The following is a 6,000-nucleotide window of genomic DNA, read 5'->3' as shown; positions in this document are numbered from 1 at the left end:
TGTTGAGTCCATTTCGTTGAGCAAGGAGTAGCTCCTGTCTATTCCATATTTGGCTTAAGGAACTTTATCTGTGCTCATTTCAATCTCTGGTTTTATGCAGCACCCCAACTCACCTTTCCCCTTAAGCAAGCATAAGTTGGTTTTCTAAATTTGAGACCCTGTTCTGTTTTGTAATTCAGTTCCTGTGTAGCCAAGTTTACATTCCGTGTATTAGTGATATCTTATGATGTTTCTTTTTCTGTGTGACTTATTTCAGTTAGAATCATCATACCTGAATCCACTCATTATGCTGCTACGGGCCTCATGACATAGATGTCAATGCTGAGTGATATTGCATTGTACGTAAGTACCACAAATTCTTTATCCATTTTTCACTTTCTGTGATATTGAACTTGTAGCGTAAACGAGGTTCTTGTAAACAGAGCCGTCCCAAACTTTGGGGTGGCTGTGTCTTTTTGATTTTAATTTCCCTAAGCTATAGGACCATAAGTGGAAGTGCCCTAGGCTCTGTTGCTTTGTTTTTTAGATGTTTCAGGAAACACCATACACTTCTCCCCAGTGGCTGTTGGCAATTTACATCCCGCCCATCAGCATAACAAGGCAACCAGTTCTCCATGGCCTGTCCTGCCTTTCTGGATTTTACACTTTTTTCAGATGGCCCTTTTGACCGGGGGGAAGTGAGACTTCATTGTAGTGCAGATTTCCTTTGCAAGCTTGCTTGGTTGGCCAAAAAGGGCGTATGCGTTTTTTCCTGAATATATTCAGGAAAAAACGCATACGCCCTTTTTGGCCAAGTGCATCATTGTCGACGTTCTGCCTCTTTTCCTATGCTTTAAATGCAATTCCAGTCTACCTCCTGAAATCGGTTTCCTGCAATTCTGCCCCGCTTTCATGTCCTCTTGGCAGCCTTATTTCAGTATATTTTTGGACGATAGCTGTCATTTATAACTCTGCAGGTTTGTGAATTACAGTGCCCCTGAGCTCCTTTCTTCAACTCGCTTTCTTCTGAGCTGGCCGCAACACCGCAGGATTGCTTCAGGCCCTAATCTGGTTCCGGCACGGCACGCTGTGCCTTTGGTTTATTCCTCTTCCTGGTGGGAAATGAGAGTTAAATTTGCCCGTCCAGAAACCTCCAGCTAGTCTCTCATTGGTCCTCCCTATTCCTAATAATCTTCCGCAGAAATTGCAAACTGGGCCAAACAGGAGGTTAAAGGCACTGACTCTCCAAGTCAGGAGAGTGTTAGTAAAGCGTCTGGAATGTTGCACCCGAGTACCAGGGGACGAGAACTGAGACATATTTGAACACGTCTCCTGATCACACGGTTGATCATACTCTGGGTTCCACATGCATGTTTCAGCTGAAGGAAAAATCCCTTAAACCTGGAGAGTTGAGACCCTTGGAATGGGTACCATGCAATATGACTTCAAAGGGTCTTCATTTGCTCACCGAACCTCTCCAATCCTATCACTGCTGCGTTTATGCCCCTGTACACATGCTTGATTCTCTTTCGGAGACATAGCAATCCATAGGTTTTAAGATACTTACTAGTCAGGTATATTCTTAGGCGTTTAATATGGGGTGTTGAGTCCATTTCGTTGAGCAAGGAGTAGCTCTTGTCTATTCCATATTTGGCTTAAGGAACTTTATCTGTGCTCATTTCAATCTCTGGTTTTATGCAGCACCCCAACTCACCTTTCCCCTTAAGCAAGCATAAGTTGGTTTTCTAAATTTGAGACCCTGTTCTGTTTTGTAATCCAGTTCCTGTGTAGCCAAGTTTACATTCCGTGTATTAGTGATATCTTATGATGTTTCTTTTTCTGTGTGACTTATTTCAGTTAGAATCATCATTCCTGAATCCACTCATTATGCTGCTACGGGCCTCATGACATAGATTTCATTGCTGAGTGATATTGCATTGTACGTAAGTACCACAACTTCTTTATCCATTTTTCGTTTTCTGCGATATTTAACTTGTACCGTAAACGAGGTTCTTGTAAACAGAGCTGTCCCAAACTTTGGGGTGGCTGTGACTTTTTTATTTTAATTTCCCTAAGCTATAGGACCATAAGTGGAATTGACCTAGGCTCTGTTGCTTTGTTTTTTAGATGTTTCAGGAAACACCATACACCTCTCCCGAGTGGCTGTTGGCCATTTACATCCCGCTCATCAGCATAACAAGGCTCCCAGTTCTCCATGGCCTGTCCTGCCTTTCTGGATTTTACACTTTTTTCAGATGGCCCTTTTGACTGGGGGGAAGTGAGACTTCATTGTAGTGCAGATTTCCTTTGCAAGCTTGCTTGGTTGGCCAAAAAGGGCGTATGCGTTTTTTCCTGAATATATTCAGGAAAAAACGCATACGCCCTTTTTGGCCAGGTGCATCATTGTGGACGTTCTGCCTCTTTTCCTATGCTTTAAATGCAATTCCAGTCTACCTCCTGAAATCGGTTTCCTGCAATTTTGCCCCGCTTTCAAGTCCTCTTGGCAGCCTTACTTCAGTATATTTTTGGACGATAGCTGTCATTTATAACTCTGCAGGTTTGTGAATTACAGTGCCCCTGAGCTCCTTTCTTCAACTCAGTTTCTTGTGAGCTCGCCGCAACACCGCAGGATTGCTTCAGGCCCTAATCTGGTTCCGGCACGGCACGCTGAGCCTTTGGTTAATTCCTCTTCCTGGTGGGAAATGAGAGTTAAATTTGCCCGTCCAGACAACTCCAGCTAGTCTCTCATTGGTTCTCCCTTTTCCAGTTCATCTTCCGGAGAATTTACAAACAGGTCCAAACAAGAGGTTAAAGGCACTGACTCTCCAAGTCGGGAGAGTGTTAGTAAAGCGTCTGGAATGTTGCACCCGAGTACCAGGGGTTTAAAACTGAGACATATTTGAATAGGTCTCCCGATCACACGGTTGATCATACTCTGGTTTCCACATGCATGTTTTAACCGAAGGGAGAATCCCTTAAACCTGGAGAGTTGAGACCCGTGGAAAGGGTACCATGCAATATGACTTCAAAGGGTCTTCAGTTGCTCACCGAACCTCTCCAATCCTATCACTGCTGCGTTTATGCCCCTGTACACACGCTTGATATTCTTTCGGAGAGATAGCAATCCATAGGTTTTAAGATACTTCCTAGTCAGGTACATTCTTAGGCGTTTAATATGGGGTGTTGAGTCCATTTCGTTGAGCAAGGAGTAGCTCTTGTCTATTACATATTTGGCTTAAGGAACTTTATCTGTGCTCATTTCAATCTCTGGTTTTATGCAGCACCCCAACTCACCTTTCCCCTTAAGCAAGCATAAGTTGGTTTTCTAAATTTGAGACCCTGTTCTGTTTTGTAATTCAGTTAGTGTGTAGCCAAGTTTACATTCCGTGTATTAGTGATATCTTATGATGTTTCTTTTTCTGTGTGACTTATTTCAGTTAGAATCATCATACCTGAATCCACTCATTATGCTGCTACGGGCCTGATGACATAGATGTCATTGCTGAGTGATATTGCATTGTACGTAAATACCACAAGTTCTTTATCCATTTTTCGCTTTCTGTGATATTGAACTTGTACCGTAAATGAGGTTCTTGTAAACAGGGCCGTCCCAAACTTTGGGGTGGCTGTGTCTTTTTAATTTTAATTTCCCTAAGCTATAGGACCATAAGTGGAAGTGCCCTAAGCTCTGTTGCTTTGTTTTGTAGATGTTTCAGGAATCAGCATACACTTCTCCCAAGTGGCTTTTGGCAATGTACATCTCGCCCATCAGCATAACAAGGCTCCCAGTTCTCCATGGTCTGTCCTGCCTTTCTGGATTTTACACTTTTTTCAGATGGCCCTTTTGACCAGGGGGAAGTGAGACTTCATTGCAGTGCATATTTCCTTTGCAAGCTTGTTTGGTTGGCCAAAAAGTGTGTATGCGTTTTTTCCTGAATATAATCAGGAAAAAACGCATACGCACTTTTTGGCCAAGTGCATCATTGTCGACGTTCTGCCTCTTTTCCTATGCTTTAAATGCAATTCCAGTCTACCTCCTGAACTCGGTTTCCTGCAATTCTGCCCCGCTTTCAAGTCCTCTTGGCAGCCTTACTTCAGTATATTTTTGGATGATAGCTGTCATTTATAACTCTGCAGGTTTGTGAATTACAGTGCCCCTGAGCTCCTTTCTTCAACTCGCTTTCTTGTGAGCTGGCCGCAACACCACAGGATTGCTTCAGGCCCTAATCTGGTTCCGGCACGGCACGCTGAGCCTTTGGTTAATTCCTCTTCCTGGTGGGAAATGAGAGTTAAATTTGCCCGTCCAGACACCTCCAGCTAGTCTCTCATTGGTCTTCCCTATTCCTGTTCATCTTCCGAAGAATTTGCAAACTGGGCCAAACAGGAGGTTAAAGGCACTGACTCTCCAAGTCGGGAGAGTGTTAGTAAAGCGTCTGGAATGTTGCACCCGAGTACCAGGGGAGGAGGATGGAGACATATTTGAACACGTCTCCCGATCACACGGTTTATCATACTCTGGGTTCCACATGCATGTTTTAGCTGAAGGAGGAATCCCTTAAACATGGAGAGTTGAGACCCGTGGAATGGGTACCATGCAATATGACTTCAAAGGGTCTTCATTTGCTCACCTAACCTCTCCAATCCTATCACTGCTGCGTTTATGCCCCTGTACACACGCTTGATTCTCTTTTGGAGACATAGCAATCCATACCTTTTAAGATGCTTACTAGTCAGGTACATTCTTAAGCGTTTAATATGGGGTATTGAGTCCATTTCGTTGAGTAAGGAGTAGCTCTTGTCTATTACATATTTGGCTTAAGGAACTTTATCTGTGCTCATTTCAATCTCTGGTTTTATGCAGCACCCCAACTCACATTTCCCCTTAAGCAAGCATAAGTTGGTTTTCTAAATTTGAGACCCTGTTCTGTTTTGTAATCCAGTTCCTTTGTAGCCAAGTTTACATTCCGTGTATTAGTGATATCTTACGATGTTTCTTTTTCTGTGTGACTTATTTCAGTTACAATCATCATACCTGAATCCACTCATTATGCTGCTATGGGCCTGATGACATAGATGTCATTGCTGAGTGATATTGCATTGTACGTAAGTACCACAACTTCTTTATCCATTTTTCACTTTCTGTGATATTGAACTTGTACCGTAAACGAGGTTCTTGTAAACAGAGCTGTCCCAAACTTTGGGGTGGCTGTGTCTTTTTCATTTTAATTTCCCTAAGCTATAGGACCATAAGTGGAAGTGTCTTAGGCTCTGTTGCTTTGTTTTTTAGATGTTTCAGGAAACACCATACACTTCTCCCTAGTGGCTGTTGGCAATTTACATCCCATCCATCAGCATAACAAGGCTCCCAGTTCTCCATGGCCTGTTCTACCTTTCTGGATTTTACACTTTTTTCAGATGGCCCTTTTGACCGGGGGGAAGTGAGACTTCATTGTAGTGCAGATTTCCTTTGCAAGCTTGCTTGGTTGGCCAAAAAGGGCATATGCGTCTTTTCCTGAATATATTCAGGAAAAAACGCATACGCCCTTATTGGCCAAGTGCATCATTGTCGACGTTCTGCCTCTTTTCCTATGCTTTAAATGCAATTCCAGTCTACCTCCTGAAATCGGTTTCCTGCAATTCTGCCCCGCTTTCAAGTCCTCTTGGCAGCCTTACTTCAGTATATTTTTGGACGATAGCTGTCATTTATAACTCTGCAGGTTTGTGATTACAGTGCCCCTGAGCTCCTTTCTTCAACTCGCTTTCTTGTGAGCTGGCCGCAACACCACAGGATTGCGTCAGGCCCTAATCTGGTTCTGGCACGGCACGCTGAGCCTTTGGTTAATTCCTCTTCCTGGTGGGAAATGAGAGTTAAATTTGCCCGTCCAGACACCTCCAGCTAGTCTCTCATTGGTTCACCCTATTCCTGTTCATCTTCCGCAGAAATTGCAAACTGGGCCAAACAGGAGGTTAAAGGCACTGACTCTCCAAGTTGGGAGAGTGTTAGTAAAGCATCTGGAATGT

General features: G+C 43.5%; 1 long non-coding RNA gene across 1 annotated transcript in view; it reads left to right on the top strand.

The window, feature by feature from the left end:
• The first annotated feature begins 1,405 nt into the window (after window positions 1-1,405).
• The window catches only part of LOC125963357 (uncharacterized), a 711,957-nt gene continuing 707,362 nt past the window's right edge, over window positions 1,406-6,000 (top strand). Inside the window, exon 1 of the long non-coding RNA XR_007475217.1 lies at window positions 1,406-1,553. This is a non-coding gene — a long non-coding RNA (uncharacterized LOC125963357). The remainder of the gene's footprint in view (window positions 1,554-6,000) is intronic.

The sequence above is a fragment of the Orcinus orca genome, unplaced genomic scaffold, assembly GCF_937001465.1.
Source record: "Orcinus orca unplaced genomic scaffold, mOrcOrc1.1 scaffold_36, whole genome shotgun sequence".
Lineage (NCBI taxonomy): Eukaryota > Metazoa > Chordata > Mammalia > Artiodactyla > Delphinidae > Orcinus > Orcinus orca.
This window is presented reverse-complemented; position numbering and strand designations above follow the sequence as displayed.